The sequence below is a fragment of the Sinohyriopsis cumingii genome, chromosome 17 (genome assembly GCF_028554795.1).
Source record: "Sinohyriopsis cumingii isolate HCF-2022 chromosome 17, ASM2855479v2, whole genome shotgun sequence".
Taxonomy (NCBI): domain Eukaryota; kingdom Metazoa; phylum Mollusca; class Bivalvia; order Unionida; family Unionidae; genus Sinohyriopsis; species Sinohyriopsis cumingii.
Window position 1 is genome coordinate 111,822,964 of NC_142977.1, and position 14,269 is coordinate 111,837,232.

The 14,269-nt window shown below is 35.5% G+C and overlaps 1 protein-coding gene across 5 annotated transcripts in view; it reads right to left on the reverse strand.

Annotated features, from left to right (window-relative positions):
• Positions 1 to 14,269, reverse strand: part of LOC149779677 (rho GTPase-activating protein 23-like) — a 199,693-nt gene that overhangs the window by 127,446 nt on the left and 57,978 nt on the right. Inside the window, exon 1 of one of the 5 annotated variants that reach the window (XM_089940513.1) lies at positions 5,558 to 5,739. The exons of the other annotated variants lie outside the window; for them this stretch is intronic. The gene's annotated coding sequence lies outside the window, so the exon portion shown is untranslated. Of the gene's footprint in view, positions 1 to 5,557; positions 5,740 to 14,269 lie in introns of those variants that run through there. 5 annotated transcript variants of the gene reach the window in all.

Below are 14,269 nucleotides of genomic sequence, written 5' to 3' on the forward strand. Positions count from 1 at the left end.
GTAAATTGGAAGCCACAAAATCAATCTAAGGTTAAAAAAAATATTAACCTTACAAAAAAAGCATTGTTTTAAAATAGGCACTGTTTGATTCCTTTTGAAGTCAACTTGTGATTTAACTAATTGTATCATTGTCCTTCTAGGCTCACCACTAATTGGATGGCAATTATGAAAGCCACTTTAGTCTTTCAGTTGCAGTGAACAAGTAATGTAAAAATAGTACATGGAATATAAATGCCTATTGTAACATTGTCACAAAATGAAATCAAAAATTGAAATACAGGCAAGGATATCAATACCTGTCCTTAATCAATCTGAAATACATACAGGCAAGGATATCAATACATGTCCTTAATCAATCTGAAATACATACAGGCAAGGATATCAATACGAGTCCTTAATCAATCTGAAATACATACAAGCAAGGATATCAATACATGTCCTTAATCAGTCTGAAATACAGTTAAGGATATCAATACATGTCCTTAATCAACCTGAAATACAGGCAAGGATATCAAAACATGTCCTTAACTCACTAACCCCTGGCGCCGAATTTATGCGGCAGGAGGTAGTAGTAGCCTACTGCCGATCTCGTTAGCATCAACGTCATGTATGATACACTAAAGTGGTTGGTATTATAGAAAGGCAGACAGATGTAGCTCTACAATGATATAAAAAAATCTGGAAGTTCTAGTAGCACTACAAAATACAGAGGGAAAACCCTAATTTTTTGGATCCATTTTTTTTCCACGTAAAACTCGCCCTTGGGCTGAATCTGATTTTGTGTCCGGATTTTAGGCTTTTTGGTCTCAGACCTAAGGCAGACCGGTATGAACTGCAAACAGACAGATGAACCCTTGCAAAAAGTAGGATAAGATGGGCATTTGGATTAAAGAGTGGTCTCGATGTGAAAATGATGGGTCTGTTAAGCCAACAAAAAAAATGAACTCCAACCTTTACCTTTCTGCTCATGCGCAAGCAAAATTGCCTATGAAAAATGATGTTTCTAACAAATAGGCATTAGGTTAATGGGAAATCACATGGAAGTCAATGTATTAGGATGTATTCAGAAATAGCCCATAAAATGTGTTTCCTACTTGCATTTCAAGCGACAAACCTCCAGGGAATAATGAGTTAATCAATCTGAAATACAAACAAGGATAACAAAACATGTCCTTAATCAACCTGAAATACAGGCAAGGATAACAAAACATGTCCTTAATCAACTTGAAATACAGGCAAGGATATCAATCCATGTCCTTAATCAATCTGAAATACAGGCAAGGATATCAATCCATGTCCTTAATCGATCTGAATTACAAGCATAGCAGGGGCACCCACAGAATTGGGTTGGGGTGGGTTGGGGCAAACATATAGTAGTCAGCTATACATTTTTACGTATGTAGGCCAAAACCTGTTTAGAGGTGAAATCCGAGGGGGATGGGGTAAGTGGCACCCCCACCCCCACCTCTATGTTCAGGCATGCATGAAGCAAGGATACCACTATATGCCCCTTAATCAAACTGAAATACAGAGAAGGTTATCACTATAAGCCACTTAATCAAACTGAAATAGAGGCAAGGATATCATTAAAAGCCACAAACTGAAATACAGGCTAGGATATCACTATAAGATCCTTAAACTGAAATACAGGCAAGGATATCACTATAAGCTCCTTAAACTGAAATAGAGGCACGGATATCACTTTAAGCCCCTTAAACTGAAATACAGGCAAGGATATCACTATAAGCTCCTTAAACTGAAATACAGGCAAGTATATCACTATAAGCCCCTTAAACTGAAATAGAGGCACAGATATCACTTTAAGCCCCTTAAACTGAAAGAGGCAAGGGTATTACTATAAGCCCCTTAAACTGAAATACAGGCAAGGATATCACTATAAGCTCCTTAAACTGAAATACAGGCAAGGATATCATTATAAGCCCCTTAAACTGAAATAGAAGCATGGATATCACTTTAAGCCCCTTAAACTGAAATACAGGCATGGATAAATAATATACCCTCTTAATCAAACTCACTGAGGGACAAGGGTTAGACGTCTTTGTGGTTTAATGGCATAAAGTGATAAGGCAACGGTAATCAATATTACAAAGCAATGAATGATTCAGACTTGGTGACAAAAAATGGCTTTTATCAATGAGAGGAAAGTATTGATTTAAAGACTAGGAAATGTATGATTACATAAGACCTTTTCTGTTCATCTAAAACCAGTACAATGGTAAATAATGAAAGGTACAAAACATATTATAAATCCAAAATGATTGCAGGGATGGGGTGGAGGGCTCAAATTTTTACGGTGACCCACAAATGAACTTTAGGGCAATTATGATGTCTTTCCATAAATTTAAATTTTAAAAGAATGACCATAAAAGCTTAAGCATTTGTCAATGTTGGGTTTAGCTGTTAAAATTAATATTCAATTTATGTGTTGCTAAACAACTACTATATTTGTTTTAAGTGCCACCAGCAAATATTCTATATTAATGAAAGAACTTAGTACAGTATTTAACATCTGTGTCTAAATTATGCATTGATCTTTTGAAATCATGTTACAAATTACAATTTATATATCTGGCACTGGTGTCTAAATGCACTGTTACTTTGCAATCATGTTACAGATTGGACTATAAATATTTGACTGACATCGATGTCTGAATCAACTGTAATTTTGAAAGCATGTTACAAATTAGACATCTATTTGACATCAGTGTCCAAATGCATCACTACTTTGAAAGCACATTACAAATTATACAACATCTATTTAACATCAGTGTCCAAATGCATTGCTTCTGTGAAAGCACATTACAAATCAGACATTATATATTTGACTGAAACCTTTGTGTAAATGTATTGCTACGTTGAAAGATCTTGTACTTCAAAGTTTATTATTGTTTCAGTTTGCAGCACTCATGATGACTTTTTCATGAATACAGTTGGTGCATAACCAAATGATCTTTTCTACCTTTTACTTGAAATGAACTGTATGAAAAACTTAATCTATGGATTTTCAGTCACAAATCCCTTTGGTGTTGCAAGTTGGGGTCAGATTAAACAAAAAGCACACCTTGGTGAGGGTAAAGGGAAAACACTGTCTAGATGATAATGATGATGCATACATACTGGCTAACGTTTCCTCTAAGCTGCGTGCAAGCATGGCCACACAACTGCTCAGATATTCCCATGCAGATGAATTGTTCTACGTGCAGCAGATCAAAATTACCGAATATTCAATCCAACGTTAATGCTAAAGTCACCGTAATGCTTGCACAATGCAGCGCATATAGCACACACATCTACCATTCACTTAGAGGGAACGCTGGTACTGGCCACCCTGGAATTAACCAATCTGTCTAATAAACCCCCGGGTTAGAGAGACGAGGACCTGACAGAACATGTTACAGTATGATCTTGCTCATTCAAAAACTGGTTTGTTGGTGACCTGTCCAATAAGCCCCAAGAAGATACATCCATGCTGCTGATACTGCCACCAATATCAATCTGACCAATTAAGCCTCCCCCCCCCCCGAAAAAATATGTGTTTCCAATCACATTGGTTTCAGAATTAGGGTAGGCAAGTCGTTTTTTTAAAGCTTACATATTTAATGTGATTTTTTTTTTCAAACATGGGGGAAGTGCAAAGGTCGGCAATGAGTAACAGGCAGATGGCCAACCGGAATCACAATCTTGAGAGGACATGTTTACACTTTACGGTATGGTTTTGTTCACTCAAACCTGCTTCTAGGTGATTCTACATTGCCTGAAATCCTGGACAGAACAGGGCAAGACAAATCCACTTGCCTGATGCCCCACATAAGCTCAATTAATTCAGCTAAAGTTTGCAAGGTATTTAAATGTAGGCAAGTCAAAAACACAGAGACAGAGTTTGTGCTCAGTTTTGTAATGCTTAATGTTCTAATCTGACTAATTCCATCCTCACCTTTATTTGGGATGCACAGCATGATTCTATTACAAAGACACATACAGTTTCAATCATCTAGCCTTTATTTAACAACTTTAATTATGTGAATGCTTATTACTGAAAGCAAGTTTTGACAAATGGGGAATGAATACTAGCTTTTTATTTATCAGTTACATTTGATTTGTAACACATATTTGCAACTTTGAAATCCCAACAGTCTGAGAAAGCTTGTAAGTAGCTTCTCATGGGCTGATAGTTCTTTCCGGGGTTTTCCCGGGTTCTTCCTCCACCATTCATATTGGCCGCCATATGAAGCCTATCTTGTGCTGAAAAATGGCATGAAAACCCTACAAGAACAACAACAACGACGACAAATCCCAAAAGTCACATGTACTGAGTGAGCCGGCTCCTCTCTATTTATAATTATCCTGGCCAATCAATGTGCTCTCAAGAGTGCCTGGTCAACTTTCTAGACCAATCAAATTGCTCTCATGACTGCCTGGTCAACTTTCTGGACCAATCAAATTGCTCTCATGACTGCCTGGTCAACTTTCTGGACCAATCAAATTGCTCTCATGACTGCCTGGTCAACTTTCTTGTCCAATCATACTTGCACACAAAGCTGCCTGGACAACTTTCTGGATCAATCAAATTGCTCTCAAAAGGGCCTGGTCAACTTTCTGGATCAATTAATCAAGCTCTGAAAAACTGGCTTGATGGGTATCACCAGTTTTAGGATGACATGGCAATAACTGCCAATGACCTAACTAATGTGAGATTACTGTTAGTGTTACAGACCTAACTAATGTGAGATTACTGTTAGTGTTACAGACCTAACTAATGTGAGATTACTGTTAGTGTTACAGACCTAACTAATGTGAGATTACTGTTAGTGTTACAGACCTAATTAATGTGAGATTACTGTTAGTGTTACAGGTCTGCTAGGAAATAGAAGGCAATCATTTATATTATCAACCATGTGGATTTCTCTAAAAGTTACACTGACCTACAGATCTATTATCTACATGGTAATTACACAGGACCAATGCATACTGTTTGGCAAATATTTACGTGGATACATTAAGTATTCTCAAATCATGCAGATTTGTTGTTAGTTGATCATTCATTTCAAAACCTAAATAAGCTTTAATTATTGTTCATGCAGTTCAAGAGATAAATCTGTTAGTCTATCAAAACCTTGGTTAGCAAAGATGCTGTCTATTTTTCCATTTTTGAGCTTCTAACTATGTATTCTCTTATCCAGCAATCAATTCAAGCTCTTCCTTTCTTTTCATCTCATATGTGACTACATGTACTATAAGATTTATCTTTATTGGTATGCACTAAATGACAATGACATGAGACTTCAAAATCAAAATCAGCACACAGTACCTGACATTTTTTTTATCATTCCTAAAGTTAGCTTATCTTATGGTTTATACATCAGTCATGTACATATTATGAAGAAAAAAAATAATTCAAAAAGTCTTTCATTCTGAGTGATGACTGATGAAACTATATCCTCACTAAAAATAGGAATCACTCCATCATGTCCCATATTCTCTCACTCTATCATGTCCCATATTTTCTCACCCTTTTCCATTCATGTCCATATCTCACCTTCAGCTTCAGGTATATCCCTCTAGCTATTCATCTCATTTTAAAACTCTCAACTGCACACAGAAAGGGAATATCATCTCCCAATTCAGTCCACATGAGGACATAAAGATCATGTCATAGACATGCATGCATACATAATATCAAAATGATTCATTCCTAAACAGCTGCTGCAGTCAGGCTCCAGAGCAGAAGTGAACTGGGAATTTACAACTGATCACTGAATTTTAAGAAACCTGATTTCCACTGGCCTCCATCTGATTCCATCCCTGATAAAGCCGAAAGGATAGAATAAATCACAGACTGCCAGCTGGGCTGATAACAGTCTGGATCTATATGACTGAATACTAGTCTGAGAGCAAGAATTGGATACCAGTCAAAGTTCTCTTTTTCTAATAGCCAAACTGTGAATACTTCAGAAAGTTTTACTGTTTGATTTACTTTTAATGTTCGTTTAAAACTGTGAGAATCCTTAACTCAGCACCAAACATAAATTTAGGTACAATTAAGAAAGTGTATTACAGTGGTTTAATCTGCCATCTGAACATATGACAATGGTTCTCTCTATGACTTTTGGAATTTTTTAAAAATAAATCCTTCTTTCTGCTTAACAGGTATGAAATCTCTGCATTTCCAGAATATTTCTGTTTCAGACAGTAAACAAAACATTGATGTTTATTACATTTTGACTTTAATCACTGAGATGAGTATTTCCACACTTAAGTTTATCCTGAGGACTGGGTGGAGCTCATGAAGCCATGATCAGATAAAACTAATTTTTTGAATGGTTTGAATTTTACATGCCATGACTTCTATTTAAATCTAGAATGCGCTGATACAAGAAGACAAAAAAATTGTTTTTGTTTGTTTTAGCCATAGACAGGAATAGATCCCTTCAGATGTTGTCACTGGCAGCCAAAACGATCAGTTACTTATAGGTTTTGCTATCAGTTTCAAAGGCTGCATGTGGATGACAATGAAAATAACTTATTTAAATACCAAGTTAAATAAAATGAGCAGAAAATGTTTATTTGCATGTGCTGATTTTATTCCAATATGCCTTATTACAAATGGCAGATTCTGATATGGCCATTGATCTAAAATAAACCCAGGAAAAGGCATCTATCAAAGTACTGGAAGTATTGAATGTTTGGGCCATTTGAAAGTAATGAAACATGTTTTGCTGTTTTTTTGTTTATCTACAACTTCCAGCATGTGTGCAATCTTACATCTCTTAAATAATTTTGAGAAAATGAATCAACTCCTTCAAAATAGCACAGAGAAATGGTATTAATAAATGGTACAGATAAAATGGTACATATAAATTGTACAGATAAAATGGTACATATAAATTGTACAGATAATATGGTACATATAAATTGTACAGATAAAATGGTACATTTAAATTGTACAGATAATATGGTACATATAGATTGTACAGATAAAATGGTACATACAAATTGTACAGATAAAATGGTACATATAAATTGTACAGATAAAATGGTACATTTAAATTGTACAGATAATATGGTACATATAAATTGTACAGATAAAATGGTACCTATAAATTGTACAGATAAAATGGTACATATAAATTGTACAGATAAAATGGTACATATAAATTGTACAGATAATACGGATAAAATGGTACAGACTTCTACTGCTGAACAATATAATTATAAAGAAATAAAAACAGAACAAAAATAATTTTGACATTTCTAATTGTTGCAAAAACAACTTAGCAAAATCTATATTTAATCCATTCCAATGTAATTGGGAAACAATATGTGCTACATGTTTATGTATTTGCATTGTCATTCTTGGCTTTAAGTCTGTCTGGTGTAATTTTGGTTGAACATTGCTACATTATGCTACTGGAATCATAGCTAACTAAGCACGTTTTATATTAGGATAAATGTATTCTCTTTTCAGCTCAAGTGCAGCAGCTGCTGTCCTTGCTGAACACGAAATCGATATATCTATGAAAATCTCAGTATATACCTGTAAAGTATGACACACACTTGAGATACCTAAATCTGAGAATTCCCATGATTTACAACAAGTGTTATATCTTTATAAATAAAACACTGCATATGGACTGCTGCTGTCCAGGAAGGAGTTTCAAGGTTGAAATTCAACTGGGTTTCACAAGGAAAAATATCCATAATAATTGTACTGTGTGCAGATATAATAACTGTACTTTAGCACTGTGTGCAGATATAATAACTATACTTTAGCACTGTGTGCAGATATAATAACTGTACTTAGCACTGTGTGCAGATTTTAACTTGATCCATATTCATGTTAATTTGGTTTTAACATTTTGCCTTATTCACATTGTGAAAATATGTATGGAGCAAGTTGAAAATGAGCAGAAAGAAATATGAATAAATAACAAGCTCTACATGGAGTGAAATGTCAATAATGCATCATAAATATTACTAATATACTGGTCCAATCAGAATTTTCAAAACATGTTATTTCATAAATCATTAGACCAAAAAAACACATATTGTAACAAAGGGACACGAAAAATCCAAGATGGAGTCTGACCTGATCAACTGAATATTTTATGCATGTGTGTACAAATTGGTTATGGTCGACCAAACCTATTAACTTGACTGTTAAATATATTGTTTTAGAAACCTCAGTACCCTGGTCATAAATCTAAGACAGGCATCTATCACAATTTCCACAAAACTATACAAGGTATATATTTTTACCAAACATTTACCATCATGTAAATGTTTGTTCTTGTTCAAAAAACAAGCACATTTTTTGTTGCACTAACGTTTTCAAATGTTCTCTGTTGTTAGTTACAGTAGTGTATATATGAAGGCATCACTGATATAATAATTATATATAATTCATTAAAAAAAGGTTTCTATTCGCCTCTTCTTATATTTGGAAACAAAATCTGACACCGATTATGTCAGCGGTTCCCATCCTCAATGTCATGACCTAAATCAGGGTTGAGAGGACATTCTAGAGAGTTGCCAGGACATTTTTAGGGTGATAAAACTTTTAAAAATGTGGAAACTTGGTCATGAAGCTCAGAAAAAGTATTTGTTTAGGGTTTTGGCCAAAAAAGGTTGGGATTCACTAGGTTATGTAATATGAATAATCTACATGGACATGTTTCATATTAACTTAAGCAAAATTATACATAAACTTCAGACACTTCATTTGAAACAAGGTCCTGATAGTAACAGGTGAAAAGTATATAAAACAGAATTGTGCATGCATAAGCCTGTCAAAACATGTGACTGTAGTTTATAAAGCTTATCAAAACTGTGTACATGGTGTTCATTTACATGGTCTGTCAAAACTGTGTGAATGACAGTGATGTACATGTGTCAAAACTGTGTGCCATGATGTTCATGTACATTGCCTGTCAAAACTGTGTGAATGACAGTGATGTGCATGTGTCAAAACTGTGTGCCATGATGTTCATGTACATAGCCTGTCAAAACTGTGTGTCATGATTTTCATGTACATAGCTTGTAAAAACTGTCTAGATGGCAGTGATATATGTATCCTGTCAAAACTATGCACCATGATGTTGATGTACATAGCCTGTCAAAACTGTGTGCCATGATGTTGATGTACATAGCCTGTCAAAACTGTGTGTCATGATGTTGATGTACATAGCCTGTCAAAACTGTGTGCCATGATGTTCATGTACATAGCCTGTCAAAACTGTGTGCCATGATTTTCATGTACATAGCCTGTCAAAACTGTCTAGATGGCAGTGATCTATGTATCCTGTCAAAACTATGCGTCATGATGTTCATGTACATAGCCTGTCAAAACTGTGTGCCATGATGTTCATTGTACATAGCCTGTCAAAACTGTGTACATGATGGTTGTGTACAAGACTATCATGTACATAGCTGTTTCCCTGTATAATCTTTTGTTCTAAATTGCAGTGTAGTTAATTATAATATACTCTGATAAACGTGTGTACCTCAGCCTGAGACCCAATTCAAATGTGCATCTGCAAAACTATACATAATTTAACTTTTTTTGGATAAAATTTCAGAAATGAAAAACTATGTATCATGAACTCCTTCAGTGAAGCAATATGCCTTTTTTATACTCGTTATTTCAGTAATGAAAAATAATTCAAGAAATAGTACTCATTCAATAGCAGCAGTTGGCAATAAATGGGTCTCACAGTAATTACATATCTGAGGTCACAGCAAGAAAATTAACCAGTTCAACCAGGATTTTGTTTTCACTGTTATCTTTTTATGGGGCTATAAAGAGATTTCATTCAACACACCTGCATGAAATGCACATTCCAATGGAGTGGGTCATTTACAAACAGAACACCTTCAGTATACAGTTGATGGTACTGACAGCCATCTGGCATAAGACTGCATTGTGGTAATTTCAAACAGACATGTACTTCACTGTTATTTCTACCCTCTCCATCACTCAAATGTATGACCCATGAATGAACTGTATGCTTATAAAAAAAAATTCCAGCCCTCCCTCAACTGTATCCTAGTTCTGGCGGCAGTCTAGCATGCTGGAGTGGGGTATAAAAAACCCACCTGTCTTCAACAGCTGTTTCATCATGAAGTTCACATATGTTTAGAAGGAATTAAACTCCATCAGCAGCCATTTTGATTTTGTACAGAAGATAGAATCAGAGCAATGAGTTTGCAGCAGGAGTACATGCTAGAATGCACTGTGCATATACAAGGGAAAACATAAAGCTGTTTCGACACTGCCATCCTACTCCCCCCCCCACAAGTGTCGAAATACTGCCATACCCCCTTTACCATCCAACAACGGCACAAAGCACACTCTATTAAAACTGGTATAGGTATTATTTGTCCAATTTGTTTTAGAAATATTAAAACTAGATATTGAAAAAATTGAATGTAGACGACAACTTTTAGTGAAATAGGCTATTCTATAAACCAGAAATGGACAGTGAGCAGTCTGTTTGCTTGTTTACATCAGTAGCTAATCTGTTTGTGTTGCAATGGCAATAATTCAACAGTGTTAGGGACCCCTTGGCAACAATCTGGTTAGAAATTATAAATCAATGAATGAAACCAATAAGTTTCGAGCATTTTTTTATATCCCTGAAATGGGAGGGTGTGCTATACCTTAGCACTATCTAAGCACATTATGAGTCAGATTGTGCTGTATATTATACAATGTGATTGTTGAAATGATGAAATCCTTTTGTGAGAAACGAATTTGTCAATTTTATCTAAAAGTGGGCTAAAGTGCCCACCTTTGCAGATCACTGACATCTCACCTCTGTCTGTGTAGGTTTGAGTCCCAGGCCCGGCCTACATGAGCATATGAGAAAGCTTGCCAGTAACTTCTGTGGGTTGGTGGTTCTTACTGTGTTCTTGATCCACCAGATATACTGACCACCATGTACAGCCAACCATGTGCTGAAAAAAGGCACTTAGCCTACAATAACAACAACAACAACAATCTATATATAGGGATGCTTATGCCAAAATTTGCTGAGCTACGGTTATCATATGTGAAGCTAACATGAATGAACAGAAGTTTATTAACAATAACAAATGTCACACATGTAGGAATAGGTTCATGTTAACTATTTTTTTCTGGTTAAAGATTTTCTCTAAGTTCCAACAATAGTACAAGTCACATGGATCATGTAGGCATTCAACACCGACTATTTCAGTAATGGGTGTCATCTTTTAGAAATTGATTCTACATACCTTTAAGTGGCAAGTATTCACTTTTTTGGACTTGTATATATCCATGTTCCTTTGGAAGTTCATTATTTAGATGCCCCAATAGGTGCATATGGCAAAATCAATGTTAAAGTATGTAGACATTTTTGGACGAAATGAACCTAAAGGTGTGATCCAGTACAATTCGGACTGAATATCATGAGCTGTGATGTCACAATGAAAGCTGTGCATATTGATAAACAAATCTGTGATACCCTCCACTGAGACGATTCCACTCGATGCACTCTTATTTTGACCTAAGTTTAGTATATGGCCACCACTGTAAAAGTCCACAGCGATAGATGATTTTCATCTGAAAGTTTCTTGGTGACAGTTAAGGTGCAGAGCATTCAATAATCTGGATTGATTAGACTTTGATTAAAGAAAATTAGTGTTAAATTTTAAAAGAACAATTTATATTTAATTTAAAATAAGTAAATGCACATACATGACCCATGTAACATGTACTATAATGTGTTCTCTTTTAGGTCAAGTAAAACTCCATTGGTGTAAAAGTAATCAAACTATGGACAGAAGTCTTGGAAAAGGAGGACAACTTCATGATTATGCACACTGAGATAAGCCATTCTGATGCATCAGCATCTCTATCATAGAAAAACAAAGTGGTGACTGCATTATCTATGGTGGAGAAGATGAAACAGCTAGCAAGAAAATTCACCCACATCTATCTATTTCCATCCTGCATTGATATTCCCCAGCTGTGCTGGAGGCTAGCTACAGGCTGCTGCCATTCATCCAGGAGACCTTCCTCCAAAAAGTCATGGACTTTGAAGCACTTTTGAATAAAAGTCTTATTTTCAAGTACTTTCAGAGCCTTGGTTTTGCCATCTTCAAATTCAAGAACTTGGAAGACCTTGATTTTGCCATCTACAAATTCAATTTCAAGGCCTGATTTTGCCATCTTCAAAATCAGTCACTTTCAAGGCCTGATTTTTCCATCCTCAGATTGTCACTTTCAAGACCCAAAGCTTGCCATCTTCAAATTTAAGCACTTTCAAGGCCTTCATTTTGCTATCTTCAAATTCAAGCACTTTCAATGCCTCCTTCTTGCCATCCTCAAATTCAAGCACTTTCAATGCTTTCATTTTTCTATGTTCAAATTCAAGCACTTTTAATGCCTTCGTTTTGCCATCCTCAAATTCAAGCACATTTCAAGGCCTTCATTTTGCATTCATCAAATTCAACCACTTTCAAGGTCTTCATTTTGCATTCTTCAAATTCAAGCATTGCTTCAAGGCCTTCATTTTGCCATCCTCAAATTCAAGCATGCTTTAAGGCCTTCATTTTGCCATCCTCAAATTCAAGCACTTTCAAGGCCTTCATTTGTCCATCTTCAAATTAATTCAATTATATACAAAGTTTTAAAGGTAATGCAGTTTAGTAATCAGTGACAACTTGCTTCTTCACTTCCAAGCAATACTCAATGCCTCCAAGTCCCCAAAATTAATAATATTCAAAACCAATCATCAATGCCTCCAAAATTAATAATATTCAAAACCAATACTCAATGCCTCCAAGCCCCCAAAATTAATAATATTCAAAACCAATCCTCAATGCCTCCATGCCCCCAAAATTAATAATATTCAAAAACAGTCTTCAATGCCTCCATGCCCCCAAAATTAATAATATTCAAAACCAGTCTTCAATGCCTCCAATCCCCCAAAATTAATAATATTCAAAACCAATCTTCAATGCCTCCATGCCCCCAAAATTAATAATATTCAAAACCAATCCTCAATGCCTCCAAGCCCCCAAAATTAATAATATTCAAAACCAGTTCTCAATGCCTCCAAAATTAATAATATTCAAAACCAATCCTTAATGCCTCCAAGCCCCCAAAATTAATAATATTCAAAACCAATCCTCAATGCCTCCAAGCCCCCAAAATTAATAATATTCAAAACCAATCCTCAATGCCTCGAAGCCCCCAAAATTAATAATATTCAAAACCAGGATCCTGCAGATTTAACAAAAACAAATTCCATGACTTTTCCAAAACCTTTTCACAATACACAAGGAATGTTTCTTTGGTCATAATTATGTCATGTTGAAACAAGTTTTTTAGTGCTCTATGAAATTAGCAGTAATCAATTTCTTTTTGATTCCACTCTCAGAAATTCCATGACTTTTCCAAAACTTTGCAAGGTTTTGAGAACTTCCATGACTTTTCTAGACCCCTGAAATTTATATTTTAAATTCAAAAACATTTCCAGGATTTGAGGACCCACAGGAATTCTGTCAAAAGCAGCAAATTTGAAGATGCATGAGTCATGCATGAGTCATTTTTCATGAATACAAACATATGTAAAATTAAACACAAGCATGTACATTGGTTAGATCACATAATCTTTATATTTAAAAAACAATACATGTGTGTGCATGGGTTTAAAACTTTCAACATTCACAATGACTTCATTTGGAATATACTTATGTGCAGAATTGGGCTATGACCCCAAGTGGCCAAATGGTCTAATGTGATGGCCATTACCAATCACTCCTATCTCACGTGAGTTCGAGTCTTAGAATAGGCCATTGTAAGTATGTGAGAAAGCTTGCCTGGGTAACGAATCTCATGGGTCAGTGGTTCTTTCCAGAGTTTGCCCAGGTTCTTTCTTGATCAGTTATACTGGCCGCCATATCATGCACTTAAAATTGGCATTAAACCCACAACAACTTACTTGGGCCTTAAACTTTCTACAGGTGCATGTGATTCACTCTGAATGTACAAAACCTTTTGACTGGCTCATTTTACGTACTACAGTTGGGGCATGTGTAGACTGAGAGTTTTAAACTTTATACATACACATGTACGTAATTCAATTTGAATATATTTTATGCGTAGTTTTAAACTTTCTACAGGCACATGTACTTCATCCTGACCTGAATTAAGTTATTCCCTACTTTTGCAAAAGGGGGCCCAGTGTGGCCGAGTGGTCTAAAGCGCTCTCCATTACGGATCACT